The sequence below is a fragment of the Pezoporus occidentalis genome, unplaced genomic scaffold (assembly GCF_034315485.1).
Source record: "Pezoporus occidentalis ecotype Australia unplaced genomic scaffold, CSIRO_AGI_Poc_V1 ctg182, whole genome shotgun sequence".
NCBI lineage: Eukaryota > Metazoa > Chordata > Aves > Psittaciformes > Psittacidae > Pezoporus > Pezoporus occidentalis.
The window spans coordinates 1917208-1944602 of record NW_026913662.1 but is presented as its reverse complement, the minus strand read 5'-3'; the positions used below and the strand labels follow the sequence as shown (position 1 = coordinate 1944602).

At 40.7% G+C, this 27395-nt stretch overlaps 1 protein-coding gene across 2 annotated transcripts in view; it reads right to left on the bottom strand.

Annotated features, from left to right (window-relative positions):
* Nucleotides 1–995: 995 nt before the first annotated feature.
* Nucleotides 996–27395, bottom strand: part of LOC134162078 (potassium voltage-gated channel subfamily A member 5-like) — a 31258-nt gene continuing 4858 nt past the window's right edge. Inside the window, exons 2-3 of one of the 2 annotated variants that reach the window (XM_062615543.1) lie at nt 4022–4150; nt 996–1680 (exon numbers count right to left, since the gene is read on the bottom strand). The gene's annotated coding sequence lies outside the window, so the exon portion shown is untranslated. The remainder of the gene's footprint in view (nt 1681–4021; nt 4151–27395) is intronic. The other variant, XM_062615542.1, reaches the window with a different exon arrangement.

The window sequence follows — 27395 nt, the reverse complement described above, 5'->3', positions numbered from 1 at the left end:
TCTCAGGTTTTCAGGGTGTATAAAACAGAAGAGCTCCACTAATGCTGAAGAAATTAGGCTAGCTCATGCCTGCTGAGAATCTGCCTTAAAGGTTCTAAAAAGGCAGAGCCAAGTCCATTCAGTTTAAAGGGTAGCACAGGAAAGTACTGTCCTCACACTGACTAAGAGCCTTCTCTTTTGTGTTATATCTTCAAATGGTAGAGCAAAACAACCTTCACCTCTTGGATCTGCTGCTTTGCTTCTCACTAGGCTCATTCACCAAACAGCTATTCATCAGAAGGCATTGGTTTTGTCTGTTTTCTGCTTTAACTGTACGGTCCATGAACAAGTCAGCAGTATGTGAACTCTCATAGAAAGAAATTTTAGATGCTGTACTCAAACTAGTATTTGTTAACTTCCAGTGAGAGCCATATGTTTGGAACTCATCTAATATACCTGCTCAGAAAACTCATGCTAGGCCATTCAACATAAGCAAACCTTTGCTGTTCCAGGCAGACCTCCTGGGCTATAATCCTTCTTAAACACACAGTGACAGCGAGATGTGAAAGGTTAAGCTAGCACTCCTTAGAAACTTGCAAGTTCTGTGACAAAGTACATATTGTAGGCATTTATTTATCCCTGAACTTTAGTGACATAAATGACATGTGCAGCCTGATAAAATGGGTTGCACTCCACTGACTCACATGGCTAATACCAGTTCTAAACTTTGCCATACTGAGAACTGAAATAAAGAACATACATCTTTAGGGAACAGGAAAATCTACTTTTCACGTCCAAATAGCCTTACGAAGAATTATTCCTGAGCTGAGCTTACTGCTCACTGGTAATTTTTTCACCGTCTCAAATCCTGCATCGGAAGAATTTCAAACTGTGACAAACAGATACAGATTAGATATAGATATAGATATAGATATACATCTATAGATACAGATTAACTCATTTGCAATTATCACTCACTATTATTCAAAAACTGCTACAGAGTTAAGCACATGTGATATGGTTCTGCAGAATGGGGACAGAATTTTATTGAGTTACAGATGGATAAAAGGCATAAAGAATACAGGTAATGCACATTTTTGAAACAGCAATATAAACATAAACATGTTCAAGTCAAAGTCACATGAAAAATCAGACTAATCTTCAGATGCATTCTAGACTTGTATATACAATATCTTTATGCTAAAAGTAGAAATACAAACTCCAGAGATGCAATACATCTCAAGAATACAAAATAAATAACAAAATGAATGCAAATAAAAGGAAAAGAACAAATACTTGAATCTTCTTCCAGAATGATGAGAAATTTTGATATGTAAGAACCATGGTAGATGATACTCAATCTATGACAAGAACTCATGTATTTCCAAACAAAATCTCAAGCAGTAAAGTCTTCTTGTGCTTGGGAGTGAGTTCAAAGCATTGAAACTTTTATGGGACCCCTGCATGCTCTTTTTGTGGTGCTGAACAATTCCTGTATGAAAGAAAACTTCAAGCAGAACAGATTTTCAACAATCTGGATGATGAAATCCAACTCACTAAGACATATGCTTGGTGGGGAGTTCACAGTTATTTATGCAGGAGAAAATTTTTCAGCAACTTCTAACCCAAGATGGCTTGAGAACAAAGAATAAATGTGTTCGGTTTCAGTCTCTGAATCAGTTTCTTCCTGATGGTCAGGATCTGCAGGAAGGAAGCAGTCAGACTTCTGTTATGCAAAAAGCTACAGTAAATATCAAGAGCAAATTGTTAGGCTCCACACTCGATACAGAATTATGGCTTACAAACAAGTGAAAAATGCACCATTATTTCACTTTCATTTCAAGGGAGTTAATATTAATTGAGTGAGCCTAAGGACCATCCGTGGTTTTTCTTGCTGGAAATGTCTTCTTCATCAATTTGTTTGCGTAACTAAATATCCTAGAGAAAAACAGTATTGTTTCCACTCTTATAGTTCTTACAAATTAGATTTTTATGGTAGAGCTTTTTCTGTCCAGAAAAATAGGTCATTTCCCCTGCAGTAATATACACAATTTGAGGCTGTGTTTCTGATTGCAGTGAGTACACTGAGTGCAACTACCCCTTCAACCTGGGCATTTGCACATGCAACTCACTACCTCAACTGGTCAAATCACTATTTTCAATGGACAGATTCCCCCTAACTGCAGAGTTGAATGGAGGCCTAAATACTTAAGCCTTTTTTTCTACTTCCAATCATCTCCCTCTCTGAAAATATGGACCATAAATATCCTCTCCCAGGAGATTAGCCCTGGAACTTTATTGGGCTTAAAGTTACGTTCAAACAATGTCCTAATGAAAACAGTGGCTATTGAATAGTAAATAAAATGTGTTCCAAGGACATCAAATCATGATTACAATGACTTCCATTTTTTTATAACTTCAAAAATAAGTGCTTTTTCTTTACATATTGGAAAATAAAGACTTTACATACAGTAATAAGTTAAGGAGACAGAAATACAAATGTAAAAAATTACAGAAAATTGCTTAAGAACAATATTTAAAAACCAGAAAAGATATTTCCAAGTAGTTTCCTAGACAGCCTCTGTAAGACAAAAAACATATATTAAAAAAAAAGAAAAAGAAAAAGGGATCAAAAAACCTGGTTTCAACAGGGTCTGAAAGGGCACAATTAGCATTTTCACTTTAAGTGCATACCTAAACCATACAATCTACATACTCGCCTGCCTTAAATCAAGTGATCTTAAACTGATTATGATTAAATGGTATCTTTTTTCAGCATTTGTGCAAATGCTTCACTTTATCAGGCAGCCCTGGAAGGGCAAAAAGAGACAGCCCTACAAAGACTACTCATTCACATTCTGAATGCTGCAGCATGGAGACCACACAGCCACCTCACTGCTTATCAGAGAAGGTTGCCCTGTCATTTGTCTGTATGTTCCCCAATTTTGGCAAAGTTTTCCACAGTGCTGACAATGCCTGAAGGTGACTTACATGTTAAAAAAAGCAAAGTGAAATCCATTTGAAAGATTTTGGACTGCATCTGTGTGAAATAAAATAAACATTTCTCCCCACTCCCAAATAACAAAGACAGTTTCTATCAAAAGAGCTGTCTATGTGTTAATCTGCAGTGAAGACTCAGTGCCAGAGCTGTCACCCTTTGAAGTTAAAGGATATCACCTGCTGTCTTTATGATGCCCAGATTCCTGACTGAATTGAAAACTAACATGGTAATAGGCTTCCTAAGCTCCGAATAGCTCTATGAAGATCACTGCCTTGCTCCAGTGATTATAAAGATGTCAAGGTGACTGGGCTAGATACTTTAAACTAGTTGAGCTGAAAACAACAGCTCCAGAGAAGGGCTCCTGATTTTGTTCTGAGTGATCTCAGAATGAAGCTCAGCCAGAACAGAATGGCAGATTTGAGTAGAAAACTACAGATTCACATCTCAACATAAAATACCTGTCTTGTCTTCTGATTTTACTGATTCTGATTTTTTTTACTTTTTTTTCTCAACTAATTTGTAATATCTAGAATCAAAGATGAATTTTATGTCATTTTTTTTTACAGCATTTTCATACTTGTTTTCTTTCTTTTCTCTTCCTGAAGTGAGAAGAAGAAAAAAGGAAAGGTTGAAAAAAGAGAGGGGTTTTAAAAGAGATGTAACTTTAATTTTTGAATACATAAATCTATTAAATTGAGGTTAAATAAACTGAACTTGATGTTTTCATATAAAACATAAAAAAAATATGACTGTTGCAGAAGTGGCATTTTGTTACTCCTTGATGATATATTTTCTATTGCAGGAACTTCTTGACTGAGAATTTTCAGCCAACTTAAAGGCATGAGTATTAGAAGTCCTGCAATCTGGCATCCTGAGCCATAATCTTTCAAAGTAGCATAGAGATTTGTTTTGAGCAGTAGAGCATCTATGGTATAACACTGTCGTATATGTAATGCAAGCTAGGATAACACAGGGTAAGAGATTAATATTAGGCATCATACTGTGCTCTGTTATTTTTATCCTGCTGTTTCTTTCACTCACCATCTCATGACTCACACCCTCCCCACACTGGAATTTCTGTCTCAGTCTCGTGGCTCACTGGTGTTAAGGAAGACGATGGTGTGGAAAGCCATTTGGAGAACAGCGCTGCTGCACAAGCTCCAGGTCGCTCTTGAAACCAAAGAGAGACAATATCACTTAGTGATTTATCACACAACTGCTCTGACTGTTGCAGTCTTTTTAGAAAACTGTCTTCACTATTTGTGAGGGTTGTAGTTCTGTTTTTATAGCCTTGGTGATGTGGCAGAATATAAGGTGGCAAAAGCGTTCTAAGTTACAGATAGTCACATGGAAAGCTGACATTGCAGAAGCTCTTAGAAAAATTACAGGGCTCATTCTGTGAGGTGATAAAGGGCTCTTGTAGGACAGCTTAATGAAATTCCACTTTGGTAAAAGAGCTGTTCTTTACACTTTTCTTCATTCATTTTATCACCTCAGAGATATGGTCTTTGATACTACACTAGACTGACCATCAAGGATATATGCTTCTTGAGGCCAAACCACAGTTACTTGTTGTGGGATAGGAAGGCCAGGTCACAACAGGAATTAGATGCTTAAATCCTTGCTAATTGCACACACACCTACTGTGATCCAAAATGTAGAACATTAAAATCCCGTTCAGTCTGTTGCTGTATAATACTGCACTCATATTTCTTAGTTGACTTAGTTTCCCAAGCACCTAGGCTCTGGCCTCTGTTTAAATCTGGAAATAATACTAGTTAGGAAGTTAAGTTCTACCACATCCCAGAAATTAGGATGTTCAGAGGAAGCATAATTATTTTCTCTTACGTCCTAGGTGAGTATTAAGAGCCCTTGCTAAAGAATCCCAGCTGCCTGTATCTGAACTTTTCATCTTCTTGAGGGCACTTTCTAACCAGTCAGAAGCCAAGATCACAGAGGCTTCACTCTTTATATTAACAGCAGATGTTCCTGAGACTGGAGGGAATAACACCTGAATCAGCAACTGGACACTATAACATCCTTCAAAAAAATATTCTTACCAGAAAATTAACTAGCAAATCTCTGGCTAGAAGGTCATGTTTTCTCCTTTTTTGTCCTGTAGCTTTATAATATGAACTTCATTGGAAAAAGTCAAAGAAGCCTTGGCCACAGAATATGTATGTCTTGCCAAAAAAGGCATTTATGTGATGAAAGGGGAATAAAATCCTAAATCGGGGATGAAAATTCCACTCAGGAGCAAGATTACTCTCAGGTAGGTTCTAGATCAATGGGCAGACCAAGGTCTCTAAGGACTTTGGAATGTATCTAACCAAAGCAACCTGCCTTTTTGCTGAGATGGTAGGTAGGAGTCAGCTTGGCTCCAGAGTAAGGTTAGCAGAAGGATCATTCATGTTCCATTCTGTTATTCCAGTTTTCACAGAAAAATGCACAAAGGATCTCAACTACCTTTCATCTCATGTTTTTAGATCTCCTGGCCGCCTGCTTTTCCACTCTGTCAAATCTGGTTATACAGGTAACACTGGAAACAGAAAGCATGTTTTATTTCTATGTCTGCTTGTTCTCCAAATTTGCCTTGGGGCAAACTTTTTACCTTGTTACTTCAAGTACTTCATATGTATTTCTGATGGTAACTTAGAGAATAGTCAGCTAATCTTTTATTAGTGAAGAAGCATAATCCAGCAGAGACACTTTGCTGCTCAGCATCCAGACATCAGCTCCAGTCACCCACCACATCCTCTGCTCTCTCTTCTTGTTGTCCATACCTCATGTAACTGGCTGCCTGGAGGGCAGCAGATGTGCATGATGAGAAGGAAGACTGAAGGCTTGCACATCCACGCCACTCTCAAATGTCAGGTCTTCCCTGAATCCAAAGGGCAGAAGCTTCCCTCAGCCCACCCCAATCTAGAAACGTGACCCCAACACACCAGTCATGTCATTTTCTCAGACAATTCCTCCAGCTGGAGGACAATCAATGCAAGAGCCTGAGGAGAGCCTCAGGAGGATGTGATTAGTGACCTAAAATGAAGCCTGTGCAAACTGCGATAGCAGCTTCCACTAGAATCTCTTCCACTAGAGTCAGCACCTCCCGGCAACAAATGCTGCTGCAGTTTGAAAGATGATTACCAAGAAAAACCCACCATAAAACCATAAAAAATCTGAAGGGAATTGGAGCAGCCAGAGAAAATCTTGTTAAAGCAGCAGTGTCCTGCTGTGAGCATCTGTGAGCATTTTGTTCCACAGATAGGTTCTTTGGTACTACTGGCTTAAACAAGTTTTCACTTCTCAAACTCACATCAGCAGTCTTTTACTTTTGCCCTGAGCTGCAGCCTCTTGTCCTGAACCTGTGTTTGTCTGCAGCAGTTCTACGCTGACTGTATGCATTAAGTGGGCCTTTTACAATATCTTACTTTTCAGCTTTGTCTTATCATCTCAGAGGCACAAAAGACCAGGAAAGCAATTGATCAGCCAGGGAACCACTTGTAAGGAGGAGCTCTCTATTCACATGAGATTGGGTTTGGGTCTTTGTACTTCCTCCTGCTTGTCTCCTCCAACACAAGGGAAAACAGATCAGGTGCACAGTCTTTTCTGCTCACTTGTAGTCAACTGGTATACTGGGTAGAGCAAAAGAGGGGGACTCCCTCAGTGAGCCGTCTTCTTCAGAGGATGTTAAGTCCACAGAAGGAACATTTTTCATGGACACACAGGTTTCAATTTTGGTGAGTAGTATTTATTCTGCTTCAATCATAGAATCATAGAATCATAGAATAGTTAGGGTTGGAAAGGATCTTAAGATCATCTAGTTCCAACCCCCCTGCCATGGGCAGGGACACCGCGCACTAAACCATATCACCCAAGGCCTTGTCCAGCCTGGTCTTGAACACTGCCAGGGGTGGAGCATTCACAACTTCCCTGGGCAACCCATTCCAGTGCCTCACCACCCTCACAGGAAAGAATTTCCTTCTTATATCCAATCTAAACTTCCCTTGTTTACTGGTCTCCAGCCGGACATTGAGCCATTGACCACAACTCTTTGCATGTGGCCATCCAGCCAGTTCTTTATCCACCGAGTGGTCCATCCATCAAATTGATGTCTCTCCAATTTAGAGACAAGGATGTCGTGTGGGACAGTGTCGAACGCTTTACACAAGTCCAGGTAGATGACATCAACTGCCCTACACCTGTCAGTCAGTTCTGTAGCCCCATCGTAGAAGGCCACCAAATTGGTCAGGCAGGATTTCCCCTGTTTCACTGTTTCTCTTAAATTTGAAATTGGTACCTGTTACTTCAGTAAAAATATACTTTTTTTATAAGAAGTAATGGGGAAAATTGATTTCTGTTTGTTCCTCTTTAACCTCACTTGCAGGAGAATAGTAATGTTATGTATTACAGTATTGATCCTGTCATTCATTGCTTTTTGCATAAGGCTTCTTGAGAACTGTGCTCTCTGGGAAAGGTTTTCTCAGCCAGATGGGCTCTTTACCATCTCTAGGAGACAGTAACTTGCAGTTCCTACAACATGGAGCAGGCTGGTATTTTAACGTGTCTTTGTGTTAGCTGTTTGTGTGTGGCTGATGGGCCACAGGGCACTGTAGGCTGAAAGACCACATTTCTTGGATGGTAGTTGTGCAAATTTTTTTGTGCATCAGCATTCTGGATCACTAAACATGCTACTAGGTAAAACAGTGCAAAGAATGGTCTCACTCAATGTGACTTCACAAGATAACAGTGAACACTATCAACCACAGAGCAGAAGATTGAAAAAGAGATATTAAAAAGGAGGATTTCTGTGTCTTGCAACATTCACAGATGAAGCAGGCAGGAGATTGAATGAAGCTTGGCCTATGCTATTCTTTGATACATGTTAGGCACTGGATGGGATCGCTTGTGGGGAACAAAAAGAGAGCAACAATACAATTCCAATCCTTTAGAAGACAACCACTTTGAATTTTAAAGGGCCAGATCAAACCCCAAGTTGACAGCATTCTGATGAGGAACTTGCACCTGAATGTCTACTATTTATTCATGCTTATGAGGAGAACTATTCGTCTTTCATATTATACGAAAAATCATATGGTTGGAGTTTATGGAGAAAGGAAAACAGAAATTATTGGGTGGGGAATAGAGCATGCAGTGAACTCTAACGTGGGTTGTAATGTTTGGTCGACTGGCTGTCAAATAGAGCAGCCCACAATTTCTTCACACTTCTTCAAGGCTTCAGGAAGTTTCATTCATCTCTGATAGCCTAAGACATCAAGACCAACCTCTTTTTCCATCCTGAACTTTTAATAAGAAGGTCAGTGAAGCTCTGATCCTATGTCTGTTGGTGTGTGTCGATATAGCTTTTGAGTTTGGATATTTACATCTTTATCTGAAAAAAAAAAAGCTTTTTGTCACTGGTAAGCAATAAAACCATGGATGTGCTTTTCTCTTCTGAACTCATTTTAATTCTAGGCTGGGAAGTTTCATCTTTACCTTCTAGTGGATTTCCTATGCTGATTTTAAACAAGATGCTTAATAGAAAGAAACCAAACCCTAGTATGATTTTCCTTAGTAATTCAGAAGGAGTTGGGACCTAGAGCGTAAACTCAATTCTAAAATGTAGTTAATAATGATAATTTCTGGATAGAATTGATCAAATTGCCTAACATTTGTCCACTGCATCTCCTGTAACTGCATCTTAATGGCAAATGGAGGCCCACTATTGGATGTAAATGTTATTTGGTACTGAAAACAATAAAGAAAGATGACAGTTCATCAATGGCAAGCACTTCAAGTTATTGATGCAAGATTAAATCCTTAAAGACAAAATGGAATCTTTAAAGTGCAAGAATTTTGCCTTGAACAATAAATGTAACCAGTTTCACAACAAGTATAGTACTATATTTGGAGCAAGAATTAATAGGAAAAGAATCTGCAAAACCCAAACATCACAGCTTGCTATTTCAACACCAGACTTGTGTGAGATATTTCTCCATCTTACAAAGAGTTTCTAAGAGGAAAGTTTCATACTTTGTTGTTTTGTTGGTTTTTTTTTTCAAGAAAGTATAAGTAAGTTTTGGATTTACCAGTATTAACTGATTTATGCAACTTTTAAACTTATCCTGTCCATGAATTAATTAGTTGCCAATCTCACTGTATTTTAAGTGAGAACAGCACCAGATGGAGAGCAGACAGACTTGCTTATTAAGGGGTTTTACTAGAAGAACAATTCAGCAAATATACCTCTGAAACCCACTATTGATACTGAAACAAACAAAACTTTCCTAAGAAATTATCTGATGCTGTGACTGGGTTCAGTTTTATTGACAGAGATTAGCATCCTTTCCTTGAACTGTGCTCTGTCTAAAATAGAACACTGAGCTCAGTTATGACCCCTGTGAAGTCAGTAACTCAGTGCCAAGTGTCTTCAACTGCATTAGGACTCAGACTATTGTTTTTAAGACAAACACTGGCAATTATCTAATCTGCACACTTTGACTGCCATGGTAAGGGTTAGACTAGCTCTTTCATTTCCATGCATGCAGTTTAATTAGATTGGTCAGATACATTCAGCAATATGAAAGCAATCACACTGAGGCATTGCTTTTCCTCTGTTCCTGCTTCTACACAGGCCCTGTGAGGGCAGACTGCTTCTCTGTGAAGGAGGAATGTAGACCAGGAGCACATTCCCATCAGAAAAACACAGGGTTTGCTGAAACAAATATAACATAACCTAGTATTAGGTCAGGTTTTGGGTCTTGCAGCTACCAGCTGCCTAGACAAAGACAAATTCAGGCTGCAAGGCACTGTTGAGTCTGACAGCATCTAACTTCAACAGGTGTTGCTAGAGCCTGTAGGAGGTGTTGTGTCCTCACAGAGGCTGTCAAAACTATCAGGACAGCTTGAGAAGGCAGTCTCGCTAAAGGCTTTGCTGGTTGTACAAAGAACCAGGCCATTCACAAATGCAAAAGATGAAAGCGTGTTGCAGGAGAGTCCCACACACCCACAGCCAAGACACACAGTTTTACATTCACTACAACACTTGAGCATCTCAGAAACAAGATCATTGTGCTCAGAATGGCTAGTGGCTACAGTCAGTATCCAATAACATTCTCTGTTGTTCCTCTTACATTAAAGCACACAACAGACTAGTTTGGCTTCCTAAAATCTAGAGAAACAATTAGATCCCAGCAGGTCATAACCTTCTAGTTTGTATTCAAAGGACAGTCAGTGCATGTTAATGAATTAGTCATTTGTCCCTGTGAAGCCTGTACCTGCTTTAATGAGCCTGAACGTCCACTGCTAGTGACACATCTGGTGTAACTGTGGGAGAAGACCAGGCACAGATCCCAATGATCTTGTTTCACTGACATTTACATTTTCTCTGGAAAGATAGAAGTGAGATAGTCACCTGCAAATGTTCAATTTATCTGCAATAGTTGGGATGAAAAGGAATCTTGAGAGATTCCTTCAGAGAATGAGGAAAGAGCTAGATGAATACACACCAAAATGGCCAGTGAAACTTGCAACCACATCATTTGTAAAGAAAAAATCCTCACATGTATTACAGAGATCTAAGTCTTTTATATGTTCCAAAAAAGGGCTTGAGCACCTCTGCATATGCGTATACAAGCTGTTGAAAAGAAGCCAGCCCAAATTTAACATTTAAATCTGAATCAGCCTGACACTTACCTCACTGAAGTTTGAAGAGACCTGGCTGTCATCACTTCAGTTCGGTGCTCTACTTCAGTTACTAAGAAAGACCACCATTCTAGACAAGGCCTTTGTTACTTGCAAAGTGAAGGCTTGTGATGACCTATGCAAGCTACAGTTAAAGCTACAAAGATGCTAAAGTGCATGTGGAAAAGAGACTGAAGCTGAAAATGTCATGTCATCTTTACCTTAATCAGTGTATCAGCCCCTTTTGGCATTCTGTGTGCAGCTTTAGATGCTGGAGCTCAGAACAGATGAAAAGACTTACAGGACACATGGTAATGGGCCTCAATAGACTGTCATATTGAAAGCTGTTGGAAAGACTGGATTACTGCCTTATAAAGGATACAAATAAGAAGACTCTGGGCAAAATGTATTCTACATAGAACCTGGTAAATCAGATAGACTGAAAAAAAAAGAAAGCAAATCCAAGGATATTGAATAATATATAAGGGAGGAAATTTAAAAATGGGAAAGGAATTCCTTTTTGCATAAATGTAATTAAGCTATAAAATTAGTGACGCATGCAGTCACACAGGCCAAAAACTTAACTGGATTCCAAAGGGACAGAACGCTTACAGAAATATCCAGATTATAAACTACAGACAGTAAAACCATGGATTGCTATTCCAACTGTCTTTTCAAATACTTAGTGCTAGCAAGGCATGCTGTGATGCTACACAAGGCCTTTAAACGTCAACTTATTACTTGCAACCTTTCAGATACATTTTCTTAAGGAAGGTCCAAAAGTCTCACTCGCCTCAAATTTCTAAATTTCTTCTACATTCTGGAGCTCCATTTTTTCCAGGTTAAGCATTCTCTATTGACAGTGACACCCAGCCTTAGCTAAGGCTATGTGATGCCTTTCTAGAGAGCACAGAAACAGACTGAATCATCATTTAGGCTCAGAGGTGACAGTGAATAATAATTACCTCATGCCCACCATTTTTTGAAGTTCACACTCTGTGATGGTTTTCTCTTATTCAGAACAAGGCTCAGACTGGCTGCTACTCTGTCCAACCAGCAGTGGGGAAGTTTACCGAAAGCGCAAGCAGTGTTATTTGAGTCTGCATCTGCCAAAGCCAGTTGCAAAACTTCTATTCAATTCTACAGAGCAGGCCTTCAGAGTCCAAACGCAATTTGAATGAAATAAGGGTGAAGCAGGCATCACTCTGGTCCAAGTTCCAGCCATCAGCATGTTTTCCAGCTAAGAACGGTAAAGTTTTTTCATACCTTATAGGATTAAGTTACTCTTCATTCCATACCCATGAAATCTGATAAGAGCTATGATTTATCCATATATTGAGCAGCACAGGTCATTCTCAATGCCATGTGTACTTCACCATGGCTGAAAACAACTGCCTTCAACATCCACAGATGACAAAAGGAATTTAGCATTTAAATCAAATATTGCTGAGGAATTTGTTGAATTCTGCTCCTAGTGCACAACAAATTGTAGAGGTGGCATGTCTGTTTTCCAATCACTTTCACTGAATTCCTGAATTCTCAGGTGACTTTTAAAAATGGTGTTTGTCTACCCAGGGAAAAGCCATGTTTGTTATGGTTAGTCCCTGCACAGTCATTTTCTTTTAAATTAATAAGGACTGAACTTGTTTTAGCATTCTGAAGTGGACAAAGTTACACAAGTCAGCCCTACCTTTACTCCAGACAAGTATGATTATTCACAGAGGAGTATGATCCATTTCAAGTCATCGTACCTCAGATCTAGGTATTTTTCTTTCAGATTATGCTTCCCAAGTGTTCCCATGCAGACAAAGCCTTACAGCTTTAGAAAAACCCTACCTCCAGTGCTTAAGCTTTCTCTACAGCAGGAAAACTGCTGTAAATTCCTGATAGCAAAGTCTGAAGAGCCATAGTAATGTCTCTGTTGCATGCAACGAAGTTTCCCAAACAAATGTAGCTGCACCAAAACAGGTCAAAATTCTGCAACAGAAACTGCAAAATGATTCTCAGAACATACATATGTGGTGGCAGCACCCCAGATACCTTATGATTCGTCACCTATGGGTATAACAAAATGTAAGGCTCAACTATACGAGGATTTGTCTTTTTTTATTTTGTCTGGAAAGCATGCTTTTGTAAGATATTCCTTGCCTTTAGTCTGTGTGCTTACAGCATTATTTTGAAAAGCCACTAGGCAGATGGTCCCCAAGTGTGAGTTAATAACTTGTAGGTAGCTTTTGGGGAAGCTTTTTTTAAATCCCTTCATGCAAAATGATTTTGCAAACTGCCTGCACATCATTTTTTGGCTGTTCTAGCAGACTATTTCAAAATGGTCAAGAGAAAATGGCAGATTATGTTCCATTCATTTTGCAGCAGACTGTTACATTTATTTTGCAGTGGTAAAAGAATACAGAGGGAAAACAAATCACGCACAAGGCCTTTACTGAAGATTTTTCTAGAAACTACAAGTCCCCACTGGCTACAAGGTCAGCATGTTTGGGCTTCTGCCCCTCTCCTGCAGCACGTCTACAGCATTTCTTACCGTTCAAAATAAGACTGCTTTTTGACAGAATAGGATAGGCTGAGTATTCAACAATCATGAGTCAGATTTCACAGTATCATAAGATTAATTTAAAAATCAGATTTCAAACGTAGGGCTCTTCCTGTTTACCTTTGGCTTGTTAAGAGATACTGCATAATTTGCATGGTATAAAGTCAGAGTTACTGTTAGTGTCTCATCTAGTGAGCATCTCCCAGTGTTTTTGAACAGGTTTTACAAGAAGTCCACAACTATATGATGACAAAATGCTGCAGTCTTTCTTAACAATATCAGCAGGTCAAATGCCTTCTAATCCCTGCTCAGATCTGTCTGTATGTAAATCAATCAAGTTTAACTGTCTGCCTCCAGGGTGATCCTTTGGTAAACAGATTATAAAAACAGAAAATAGAATATTTTCAGTTGGAAAGAACCAACAATGATCACCTAGTCCAACTGCCTGACTGCTTCAGGGCTGAACAAAAGTTAAAGGATATTATTAAGGGCATTGTCCACATGCCTCTTAAACACTGACAGGCTTGGAGCATCAACCACTTCTCTAGGAAGCCTGCTCCAGGGTTTCACCATGCTGTTAGTAAAGAAATGATTCCTAATGTCATGTCTGAACCTCCCCTGGTGCAGCTTTGAACAATTCCCATGAGTTCTGTCACTGAATACCAGGGAGAAGAGACCAGCACCTTTCTCACCACTTTCCCTCCTCAGGAAGCTGCAGAGAGCAATAAGGTTCTCCCTCAGCCTCCTTCAAACCAGACAAACCCAGAGTCCTTTGGCTGCTCCTCACAGGACATGCCTTCCAGCCCTTCCACCGGCTTTGTTGCTCTGGACACATTACAGGACCTTCACATCCTTCTTAAATTGTGGGACACAGAACTACACCCAGCATGCAAGTTGAGGCTACACCAATGCTCACTACAGTAGGATGATCGCCTCTTTTGGCTGGCTGGTTGTGCAGTGTTTGATATACCCCAGGATGTGGTTTGCCCTCTTGTCTGCCAGGGCACACTGCTGCTTCATATTGAGCCTGCTGTCAACCAGCCCCAGCAGGTGCTTTTCTGCAGGCCTGATCACCAGACACTCCTCTCCTAGTTTATTTGTGCCCAGTGCTACTACATCCCAGGTGCAGAATACAGAATTTTGACTTACTAATTTTCATCTCATTAATCATAGCCCAATGCTACGACCTAGATCCCGCTGCAAAGCCTCCAGTCCCTCAAGAGAGTCAACAGCACCTCCCAGTTTGGTATCATCAGCAAACTTACTAATGATGCATTCAGCTCCTGCACACAGATCATTGATAAACACATTGAACAGAACTGGCCCTAGAATTGTCCCCTGAGGAAACTGAACTTTGGCCTGAGGTATTGAAAAGAACAGCTAAGAGCTCCAAGTTGATAGTTACAGGGAGTGCATTTCTTCTTCTAGCACAGCAAAACCTCCAATGACAAGGGACCAGGAAAAAACACCCCCTCTGGGATAGGGCCCAAGTTAGGAGTATAAAGAACAAACTCCAAAATGTACTTTCTTCTCAGAAATCACATAATGCTAATGCATATGTATCTATATTTTCTTTTTAAATACCCCAGCTGCTTCACTGCTCACAGCTCTCATGAGGAAAGGCTGAGAGAGCAAATGCATAAGGGATATTATCCTCTTATGGCATCACTGGAAGGGTCTCATCCACAGAATTGGTTCTGGACACAGTATAAGAATCTCAATAAACACTGCATTGGCTAGACCAGAAAAGTCTAGTGATTAGAGTGACAAACATGTTTGGAGACAACACAGAAAAATGCATGTAACAGCTACCCTACTAGAGAGCATTTATTTTTGCTAGGTATACCTTACACTTTCATTTTAGTTTATGACTATAAAACATATGGGCAAAAAGTGTGACCACAGGGTCTTTAAAAATTAAGGTATTAGCTTCCCCATCAGGAAGTGTGCCTTCTCTTCTGCACCCCAGCACTATGTGACCTTGGGAAAGCTGTGTAGAACTCAGTTATGCTTTTCAGATCTAGTCTTAAACAAAGCACAGTAACATGTTTTGCTTTTCTTCCTGTCTACTCTTTAATCAGGCCACAAAGTCCTATAGCAAATGCCACTGGTGAGCATAATATGTATGGATAGCTGGTTAGTAAGTAGGGAAGAATCAACTCTTCACAGTGCCTTATGTTTAGAAAAGCAAGTAGGGTGAGCTATTACTTGGTCCCAGGAAGCAGAGGAGCTGCAGCTAGTACTGCCGCTGTGCAGGGCTGCTAAGGGGCGTGCAAGCCAATCTACTTAAATCCAGTCTATTTAAGTCCAATAGAAAAGATGCAGTCTTCTTGTAAACTCTTCTCTCCCTTCCTCCTACCCCTCCACACTCACAACTGCAATGCAGCAGTTTTGTTTTGTCAACTTGTAAAACACCGGGATGGCATAAGATGAATGATAATGAAGCTGACCCCAAACTCACTGAAATCAAGAGGGCTCTCTCTCCCTGCATATCTCCCTTTTCCCTCCAAATAAAATAGACTTTAGAACAAGTTAGAAGCCTGAAAAAATATTCTGGAAGTAATACTTGAAGGAAGGAACTCTGTCCCAGTATGTAAGTCACTGTTTGCCTTATTTCTAAGCACAGCTCTGCTTCTCACTATTATTCTACAAAACCCATCTAAACAGCACTTCAAAGATGTCTGTGAACATGCTGTTAGTGGATTTCATTCACCATGTCTTTCCTGTTTTGATAGGGCAACAATTTAAGAGCTCTAATGTTACAGTTTTTTCCTAAGAGAAGCAGCGGTAACTCAGGTCTTTTTTTCCCCACGCAGTCAGTTACTTTTACAAAAGTTGAAAAAATCCGAAAAGTTTCTTCAAAGCCATTGCCCTTCTCTCAAATTTGGTTACAAATAGCCAACAAGCTCAGAAGTTACTGCCATATAAAAGAGTGACTAAAGAAACCTAGTTTCCCTTGGAAACCACCAAACCCTTCTCCAGAATGAATCAGAGTGAACCCAGTTCAGTTCAACATACTGTTGGCTGTAAAGCTGATATAATCTATTTCTGTAGTGCTCCAAGCAGCAGATACAGAGCAATCCCACCAGCAAATGATGTGTGAAAATAGCTATATCTACGCTTCCTGCTAAGGCCACCACTGAGCCACAGTGTCCCTGTGTGGGGAGCTATTCACAACAAGAGCTGGCCCAGGGAGGCCTGCCAAGGCCAGAGTATTGCACTCGACAGCACATGGGCTAGTGTATGCAGCACCAGGCACAACCACATCCACACAGCCCTGCCAACATGTCAGAGGAGAGATGATGATGAGGAAGAGACTGCTAACTCTGAAAAAGAGAGAGAGCACTGGGAGCACGTCCACCAAAGCACCAGGAGAACCATGGGGCAGCTCAGCAGATTTTGCTGCTCACGGAAGCAAGAGGATGCCAGTCAGCAGACTGGGCTCAGTACTGAGCTCAGCTGGAGCTGCAGGGCCCTGCCACTCACTGAGCACTGTTTTGCCTCAGTGAAAAGCACCAGCTCCTGGCTCCAGGCTCCTACTGACATCCAAACTGAACAGAGCCAGCAGCTCAGCAGGAGCTGGCTGTAGCCCTGGATGTAGACATAGCCAATCTGTTCTCAGTGAGGACTGATGCTGCACCCTTAGAGCACGTCCTGCACTGGTTTAACCCCTGTGCAATCCCTTGTTCACTTGGGATGGTCCACTTCTCTTCAAGGGTGGGCAGCACCTGACCTGCACCATGTGAAAGCCTACTGTCTGTTAACAAGACATTTGCTCTGATGAGGCAGTTAAAATGAGCACACTGCAACGCCTATAAAAATTATTGACATTCATAGCACCATTAATCAGCTGTGCTCATCCTCCAAATTCCACCACCTCATTGTGAAATGGAAAGCTGCAGGCTTGATTCACTGCACACCAGCTCAGCTCTACACCATTTTGTCCCAGTCACGTCAGCACTGAACTGGAAGGAACAGCCACAGATCAGGGAGATTTGTCTGAACCACTTTGTTATCCTTGGAATTAAAACTTGGAAAATCGATTTTTTTCCAGGATCTTTTGCTACTTGTTTCCCCAATTGGGGAAGATGCTAATTGGTTGTTTATCATCTGGTCAGAAAGGGGAATTGAGTATTGCTTGAATGAGTCACAGCCTGCTGGAATTCCCTCCTGCCCCTTCCTTAGGTGTGTATGCCACACACCTGAGTAGAGAGACACTTAATGAGTAAGGCTGCTTTTCAGTGAAGGTACCTGGCTCATGTTTCCTATTCAACAGAGACTCAAACTTTACAGGATCAGCCACTGGCAGCGCTCCCAGGATATTTTTCCATTCGCACATATTTCTAAAAATGTCAACGCCAGTCTAACCACTCTCATCTGGGAAGCCTGACATCAGATGTACATTAGCCCAGGAAAAAAAAACATAATCCAAAATGCAAGCCCCTTCTAAAAAGGAAAACAAATTCAAAGTATGTTACGTTGGCTCCTGCCTCTGTGCTCTATGAAAAAAAAAACAGGAGAAAATTTAAAGTGTGATTTTACACCCATGACAATTCAATTAGAGAATCAGACAAGTGAATAGTACAGGTTTCAGGGATGAGAAGTGATGGTATGTGAGATTCTTATTCGGCCCGATTCCTGCGTGTTTGGGTTTGTTACTCAACAGGAGACAAAAAAGGTCCCAGGCAGAGCCTTAAGAGCCATGCTTTCTTTGCAGTTCTGGGATTAAAACCAGACAGCCAAACAGCACTGCATTTGACTGTGGGAGAGCTTCCCCAGGGAGGAACCATTTTGGCTTGAGCATTTTGTTCCCGTCATACATCTCTGATTACTTTCTATTCCAAATCTGGACCTTTCACACACCTTCCCAGCATCATCTGCTTCGCATGAGAAAATAGTGTAGACGAACAAGACATGCTATGCTGCCATTTTGCAAGCTGAGCTCAGGAATAAGCAATATTGTTTCCACCCTCTCTTTTCCCCACAGCACGTGCTGTCAGCATGCATGCTATCACTGTAAGAGAGATCTCTATTTACTCAGTCTGTCAAGGCTCAAAGAAAACAAAGGGTATGACTGCAGCCCTAAAGTCTATCTGAGTAGGATTCCCGAAATGGAACAGAAGTTGACTTCAGTAGGACTAAGCCATAATTACAGAATGAACAAAGAGCAGGATGTGTTCCTAAAATACTTTAAATACATATTTCACTGTCCATGAATACTGCAGTAATGACTTTACTACTTCTCTCACTAAGGGAAATTAATAGAAAGGCCCCCTCCTCTTACTGGCTCCAATGATGATTTTGTTCACTTACCTCCAAGATATGTTTGGTTCTTGAATTATACTTTTGCTTTCTTGCAGATCTACATGGTTTTTTACATGTTGATTTTAAGTATGCATCCTGTCTCTAAACTTAATAATACATAAATATTATGAACAGAGGTTTTATCCTTACTCATTGTTACAAACAACTTAAAGACTGATGCCCTGACATAAAAAGTTTCATCAGACTTTCCAGGTGGTGGACCTCAGCATTCCAGACCCCAAGTTTTGGTGGTATTTGCTATAGTCACCTAAGAGATGACCTCCACACTAAGCCATTGACCTACCCATCTGCTGCAGAAAACCACGCCTACAGCAGAAATTCCTTAGACAATAAGTTTCATTGTCTAGAAGAGCTAGCTGCCTTCCTTAAAGAGTCCTTCACAAGCCTTCTCCTGCCACTCCTACTCAAGGATGACAACAGTTGTCAGAGAAGTGAGACAAAGAAAACTAATTAGGAGAAGGACTATGATCAGTGGAAGATCATATGGGATGCATGCTTACCTATACAAAAACTAAAAATGAAAGCCCATTCATAGGTTCACCTCTCCTTAGTGGTCCCTTCAGAGGGATTTGCTTCTCACCCACTTGTTGAAGTGGTTGACAGCATTAACATCTTGAATTACTGCAGTTAGAGCTGTCAAGATCCAAGAATTACAATGTCAGAAAAGATTTCAAGTGGAAGTTTACTTCTAGACGTTCACTCTTACTTCTCAGCCTGACTGAACTTAACTAATGTTCCAGTCCTTGGGGGCCACAGCAGAGCAACTTGCCAGCATATAGATTCAGCTTGAAGTTACAGTATTCCAGTGGTGGTCCGCTTCCTGCCCATACTGGGTGGTCCATAGTTTCTACAGCATTAGAAGCAGTAATACAGTTACACATGCTTGTAACAGTTTTGCTTTCAGTATTACATTCAAAATCCCAGCGCTCTGTAAAGGAAGCTTGGTGATGCTTTCATACCAGTCTTTAATTGCATACACATTTTTCTGAGGCCACCTCAATGGGTTTAGAGAAGTCAAACCATCTGGAAGCAAACACTGCTCAGAAAGAATGTATTTGTTCAGACCTATAGTTACTCCCCTTTCAGGTTGCTATTAGTTTAGGATCAAATTCTCCTTTTTAGCATACATGCAGAGAGAAGTAAACTGTGTAAAACTCATGGACCAGCACAGAAGGGCCTCGTCCATGTAAGGTACAGGCCAGGCAAACATCTGCAGTAGATCATTTAGGTGAGGCTGACCATTTCTTTGGGAAGGAAGCTGGCCACAGTGGGATCTCTGCAGGTCTCATCCTGACTGAATTTCTTTGCCTACAGGTAGAAGCGTGCCCCTACCCCCTTTCTTATTTGTTTGTGCCTTATTTTTCCTTTCCAGTTATTGTCTACTGCAGCCTGGCAGACAGCAAGAACAGGAGCTGCACTTGGCTACCAGAGCCTCAACCGCACCACAGTTCCTAAGCAGTATACAAGATGCAGTGACTGAAACATAAGTTACAGCCTACACTAGGGCTGTGCAAACAGGAAAATCAGTCAGACAAAAAACAAAGCAACAGTATCCTGCTCTCACTGTCAGATTCACTTGTGCTCCTCCATTTGCACTTAAAAAAGTCGGGGGAAGGGAGGGTGGTGGGGCGCTTTTTAGTATAGTTGCATATACATGAGCTCAGGTGGAAGCAGAATTAGATGAGAACAGATTGCTGCAGAAATAATTGTGCTCAGTGAATAGAGACTGATTATTGTTTAAGGTAAGAAAGCACCAATGGGGGAATGCATAAAGCTTTTGAGATACTCCAAGAAATTGCCTTAGGGCAAGATGCCATGTAGCATCAAAGCAGTGCATGCTTCTCAACCCAAAGTGTGAAACTGAGCAACATCTACACTTGTCAGTTAAACAGTTTGAGGGAATGCTTCCAGGCAGTAATCACAATAAACTACACTGTTAAAGGCTACTGGTCACACTTCTAAGTTTGTACCAGAGACCTTTCTTTCAATTACTTCCTAGGCACAATCTGGCAATCACCACAGGCCAGGAACTGAGCCTGTTAGGCAGTTTGCCTCCGGCCACCTTGTTTTAGAGGGAGACTCTAACAGTATGAACACAGGCTGTTGCATGCCAATTGGCCTCAGTGACAGAGAACGCTCCTGGGCACATTTCATTTTCTAATATAGATGCAGTCAGGATGTCTATGAGAATTTGTATCTCCTCCTTAGTGGAATATCCAGCTTCCTTATTAAGAACAGAACCTACCCCATTTTCCACTACCAAGAAGCATTGCAAATTCCATTTTGAAATGCAGAGTGTTTCCAAGCCTCCCAGAGAGATTCTTTCTCATGCTTCAAAAATTCTACGCTCCTCAGCCTCTGCTCCATTATCAGTATGCATCACTGAGATCCTTCTTACATCCCTGGTACTCTTCCAGCACCTGTTTAAAGTGATTTCAATTCAGAATGTCAAGAAGACAGCTAACATTTGAGAAAAAAAATCCTCCAAAACTTAGCCAGGACAACCTTGGGAGCACTATGTTGTGCAGTCAAAAGAATTTTGCTATCAGAGCAAAACAAGCAGATGAAGTTAGAAAAATATTTAGCTTCTAATGATAAATAATTTTTCTCCATCATGTAATAATGATATTTAGCATTTCTGCAATAGTTTACCTGTTGCAACCACTATATGTGAGCAAGCTACACACACCTGTCAGTGGTGTCTGTGCTTCAGAGACAGATGGGGCCCTGTGAGGAACTGGTACTGTTTTCATCTCAGCTCCAGAGAAATCCAGAATGAAATGCCTTGGATACAGTTTTTGCCCACAGGAAGGTTTGGGACATTTCTAAATATTCAACACGCTGGCATCAGAGCCACTAAAGTAAGCACTATAACCCAAGGAATAGGTCACTTAGAGATACCCTGCCAGACAAGCGCACAACAGGAATTTAAACAAAATTCTATTTACTGGGACTTACTTCACCAGGCCTGCAGGAATATTTGAGTGTCTGCTTTGAATGAGCACTTAAGCACACTCTTCTAAAGACAAGTACCTGTATCCCTTCTTTCAAAGCACTGTGTAGACTTCTAAAACATGATCCTGAGAGATATCATGCAAGTATTTTGCCCAGTAGCTGAAATCCAGAAAACACTCTGGAAGACACCGTTCCTTTCTCAGGCAAATGAACTGATATCTCAGCTATAAACTCATGCTCTTCCCTTTCCTTCTTATTTAGCTCCAGGAATATTTTCTCCTTCAAAGCACAGTGGCTAAGCTTTAGCTACAGGGTATTCCTTCCCAGAACAATCTTTGTCACCCTGCAGACTGACTGTTAACTGTTTCTGCACATCATTCTTGTGCATGGCCAGAATTTCTCAGCATGTTAAAGATTATATTTCCTAACTGAAACATTCCAAGAATTGCATACTAAAAAAATAACAACAACAACAACAACTATGTATTCTCAGACCAATCTTTCTTTAAATAAGCCTTTTATGCAGCACTGCCTTGAAAATTATATAGTTTTCTGCTCTAAGGAACTCATAAAATTTGTTCTGCAAATTCACATTAAAGCCTTCCCTCAATTACACCCCCTCAGATTTTCAAATCACTTTAAACAAGGCAGAAAAAAAATGATAATGCTACACTGCTTGAATAATTCAAATAATTTTCAGCTGCCCCCCCCCCCCCCTTCCCCCCAGTCACATGCATTGCACTTAAACAGGGAAGAGGGAGAGGAAGAGGAGGTGGAAGAGGTTTTAAACTTGTTGAACTTGCTTGACAGAATTAAGTATGGTAGACTCTAACTAGTCCCTGCTAACTCTGGAGGGAGCAAAGAAAATCCTGGTATGGATTTGTGAGATTCTCTGGGGAAATTACTAAGTGCTAGGATAGAACCACTGACGTGCAACCATATAAACTGCATTGTCGCGATAAAGGCTGCAAGGTTTCATTGTACTCCTCACCTACAGGAAACCACCACTGCCTGGCCTGGGTTAGAAACATGATCTGAAAGAAGCATATTTCAGTGTCAGACAACTGAAGAAGGGTAGAATTACCACTACCCTGACAGGGGAATTATTACAGCATTTCCATCCAAGGTGGCTTCTCTAGCAACCTCCTTTCCTATGTCAACTTTAACATAACCACCTCTAGCAACACATCCACGTGAAACTGAAGGGAGGCAGCTGAGGAGTGCCCAGCACTAATCACGTCTATTACATATAGCATCAAGACAGCTCTGCCACTTACTGCCTTGCAGTAATGACTGCTATCACTATCAAGTACACTGTGTAACAAAAGGGAAGGCATGAAATGAGCAGTGAGGTATTAATGCAAATGGTAAGACCTAGGGTATTCCAAGAACAAAATAACTGGAGTTGGAAGAGAAGGCAATAATGCATATCACCCCTCTTTTCAGAAGCAGTGGATCTGCATCTTCTCAGATAATACTAGTGAAGACTGGGAAACCCTTAGTCTAAGTCATTATTCACGTGAGAAGGATTGCAATTGGTGACATAAACTACAAAGGAGAAACCAACACAGGATGTTTTTTAAAAAATGCAGTTATCTCTGGCTGCTTCAAAGCCGTTTCCCACAAGATCACAGATGACAGTCTCCATGGCACACTGCAGCTGAAACACAGAAACTAGATATATCTTTCATCTTCTGCATGTCAGACAACTGCTAAAACCTACACTGATTTCTTTGGAAACATCATGCACATGAGTGAATTCCTAATACGGAAGAGAAACTGCAGATTAATTTGGGTAAATGCTAAATTCTGTTTTGAAAATTATTAATTCTGCAGTAATCATATACAGTTTGTGTGCTGGGAAGCCCATGCTCTAATGAAAACACTGTTGCCAGCTAGGAAGGTTTGTAATTTTACTATTAGGTCAGGTCACTTCTGAAAATTGAGTCAATCATCTGCTGCAAATTTGAAGCAACATTGTTCCACTGGAAAGGGCCACCTTGTTCTCATATCACATCAAGTCAAATCCAGTGGATTTTAACAGCTCTGATTTGGATTTCGCCAGGCATCAATGAGAACAGAATTCAGGTATCTGTCCTTAGCATAAACTTAAAGAAAGCCCCAGTGCTGGCAAAGCAGAGCTAGTCCTAAATTGGACTACCTGTTCATTGTGCCCTGGAGTGAGATTTTACATTGCTGAATGACAAGCTCTTTGCTGAGTCAGATTCATCACATAGGCAAAAATATGTGATTACCTTACAGAGGGCAGCTGAGCTATAAGTTCAAGGAATGGCATAGGAGTTGGTACAAGCACAAAATCAAGCCCCATGCATTTACAACACTGGGGAACAAAGCAAAGTTAGGAAGTGCTGATACTGTGATGAGAATCTGGAGCTGTAGTTACTGGTTTCAACCCTGATGATTTCAGCCAAGATATACTAACTATACAAACATGCTTACTTGTAGTACTTAGGAAGAGAGAAATGAGTTTTTATTGCATCAATTGGTATTATTGAAAAAAGCAAAATAAAAAAAATGCTTCCAGGTAAACAAGCCATCTTCAAGGCACTGGTTCACAACAGCTCTGGGTCTGCCTCTGGTTTTGTCTTTTTCATCAGTGGTAAAAATAAGAGTATAGATACCTGGGAATCAAAAAGTACCAAATAAGGACACTACATTATCAAATTACAGAAGCGAGAAAACACTGCACTATATATACTGTGTATTAATGTTATTATTTTTCTTTAAACAAGTTGATATTTATCTTTGCAACTTCTAATTATCATTAATTCTTTAGTCATATCATTGTGAGCTTTAGTTTTTTCCTATTCCAGTTAACATAAAGCTTCTTATTTCACATTATTTTACTGATACAATACCCACATTTTTCACAATATTTCATCCTACAGATATGAGGGATATTCTGGCCAATGGAGCCACAGCTAAGTTACTGGAGTTACTGTTTATTCCTACTGTGAGTTGACATATGGACATCAGACAGTATAACCTAGGTTTATTGAAGAATATCAGCACCCTTATGTCCCAAATTAAGGCAAGAGCAACAGAAATTTAACAAGCTGACATGGGGAGTGGTTAATGCATACAGCAAGAGCACCCCATCCCCCACCCCAAACTGTACTGAAGCTACAAATACACTAAATGGCATGTTCTAAAAAAAAATATTTTGAGTTGCTGAATATAACATAAACCTTGGCAGAAAGATTTTGGAACAATGATTTTTACTGTTTATAGGCTATATTATTATAAAGGCCTTTTCTCTTCCATTTTTTAAACATTTGTAGCCAAGACAGCCTGTGGAGGGAGGTTAGTGAAACTGGTGGGTCACACAATGACAAGCTAAAGCTGCACCAAAGGCTGGCAGATGATGTTAAAGCTTTATCTCACAGTTTCCTCTGCCCTCAGCAGGATCAACCTTGTTATTAAGTGAGGTCTCTCTCACACACTGACTGCCATACAACATACCAATTCCATCACTGGCCAAGCAGCAAGACCAAAGCCTTGATTAGGTCTTTAAAACCCTCCTTTTGTTATTCCCCAAGTGTGGCAGCAATCTGCATGTAGGCCTTGTCAAATTTCGCTACTGGTCATGACATCTTGCCAAATGACCTGAACAAATCTCACAGAGGTAGTTGTCACTACAGCTAAGTGGCACTGTTGCATACTGCTAAATGGTCTCCCGGGTTTAGGTCACAACTAATACATTTAACTGATATGTTTCAGAAGAGTAAGGTTTTTTGCATACATACCTCTCTTCCCTGAGACTAAAAGTGCACTGCTATTTGCTTTGTTACCTAATGAGAGGTGAACAGCCAGTGCATGGAGAAGGGAAGCTACTTCAGAGCAACGCTCAGTGCACTGTGAATCAAGAGCACCACCAGCACCAGAACAGTGCTGTCTGCAGTATGAAACGCCATGGAACAGCCAACAGAAGTGCCACTTTCTCCTCACAAAGTCCAAATAAAAAGAGCACACAAAAGAGGGATTTGTCTGTGCTGCTCAAAGCAGCATTAACTCTGCCTCTGTATTCAGTGACCCCATCAGATGGGTCACAGTGCACAAATACTGGCATACAGCCCTTGCCTGCAGAGCCACCCACAGCCATGCAAGAGACCAGGATGGAGACCACAGGGTGAATCTCTCTCCCTGCTTCCCCCTCTGAGAGCTCATATTTTAGATGTCCCAGTCCAGCCAAGCCCACTCAATTTTTGTGCCTCTCCTGTCCTTTTCCCCTTTGAAAGGCTTGGTTTTTCCTCCCTCGCACAGCCTTTTCTTTACAATGCTTGTATATAGAAGATCATTGTACTATTGTTCATAAAGTGCTAGGAGATGAATGGAGTTACGTAACTGCCAGTTTTTACCATTTTTTAGAATGATGGAAAAGTAAAATGGGAATGTAGACTTCCCTTGGGGCCAGGCTAAGCAAACTAACATTACTGCTGTCACAAAGGAATATCCACTTCAGCATCCCCAAAATGGAAGAATGGAAGGGTAATGCATTTCAGTACATACTGTCCTGCACGTAACGACAAGCCATTACTAACTATGGCATGCAGGCATGCATGGGGTGAGAAATATTCTGTGATGTAGCTCCTAGTAAAGGAAGTTTACAAAAAAGTGTTAGGGCTTGACTTTGTTTTTTTGGTTTTGGGTTTTTTTTTTTTACATTTACAATGATTTGCTGTTTGTTAAGCTCTGCTATCTTGTGGCTTTTGATATTCCAAAGAGGTTTTATTCAGTTTGCTATTCATTCCAGGTCAGCTAACATAAACTCACTAATGGTTTGGACAGATTTCCTTCTTGTAATGAGCCTAGAATTGGCATACACAGCCTAAACTCTTCCTGTTTCACATCTGCAGGAGCTTTCTCAGAGTGATTTGGCTCTCCCTTTCATATATTTTTGCAGTGGAAATTTGCATCAACATGTTACAAGGCTTCTGCACTGTCTGTATCCCAGACAGAGACACATGCTGCCTACTGAACTCAATGAAGCTTCTTGACACCAAAATCAATTATAGCAAAAGCTGGTTCTCACTGCAGGAAAGTCCAATTACATTCTCATCTGGGCCAAAGCTGCAATTCTTCGTGCAGACAATGCTAATACTCAGCCTGCAGCCGTTTATGTCAAAGCGACTGCTCTGATAGGTGAGCAGTGGCTGCAGGAAGAGGCAGTCTTTCTATAGTAAGGATCTGGTGCTCTGATTTACAGAGCACCACCACTTGTTTTCAGGCTCACAAACTCTGCCATGCACCTAAATATTTGCACCAAAGTCCAGTGGGAACTAATGGCTCAAAGGTTTCATCAGGGTATGTAGTTCATCTTTTAAATAACTATCTCAAAGATCAGCGCGTCCAGAAATACCTGCTGAGCAATGTTTACTTAAGCATGTGCTTAAAGCTGAGCTCAAACTAAGTGCTTTGCTGAATTGTGATCAATCCATGTTTCTGGTCATATTACTCAGTTTCTGCCAACAACCTCTCTTATTAGAAAGCAAATCCTCTGCTGCCTTATAAGCCAATAGAATGCATCCTTGTAAAGAAGGTGTCAAGGCTGAGTTTGCCTGAGCTGTGCTTGACAACTGTTTAGAAAGCCGATCCAAACAAATATTTTCAACCACATTTTGAGAATAATTGGTTTTCTTTTCATTGGAAAGTTCTCTTTGTTTATTATGGAAATATGCAGCGTGTTCTTTCTAACTGAAGGTTGAGGAATGAATTCACAAGCTTGCATAGAACCCTGTGCAGTAGTCAGGGCATTCTGCTCTCAGAGCTTGGTCTTGATTGGGAAGAATTCTAGTCTCAGTTATAGCAGGGCACATATGCTGTAATCCAGAGCTGCATTTTGCAGATTGGTTCCAGTGGGAAGTTAAAGACCCCAGCACCTTGCAA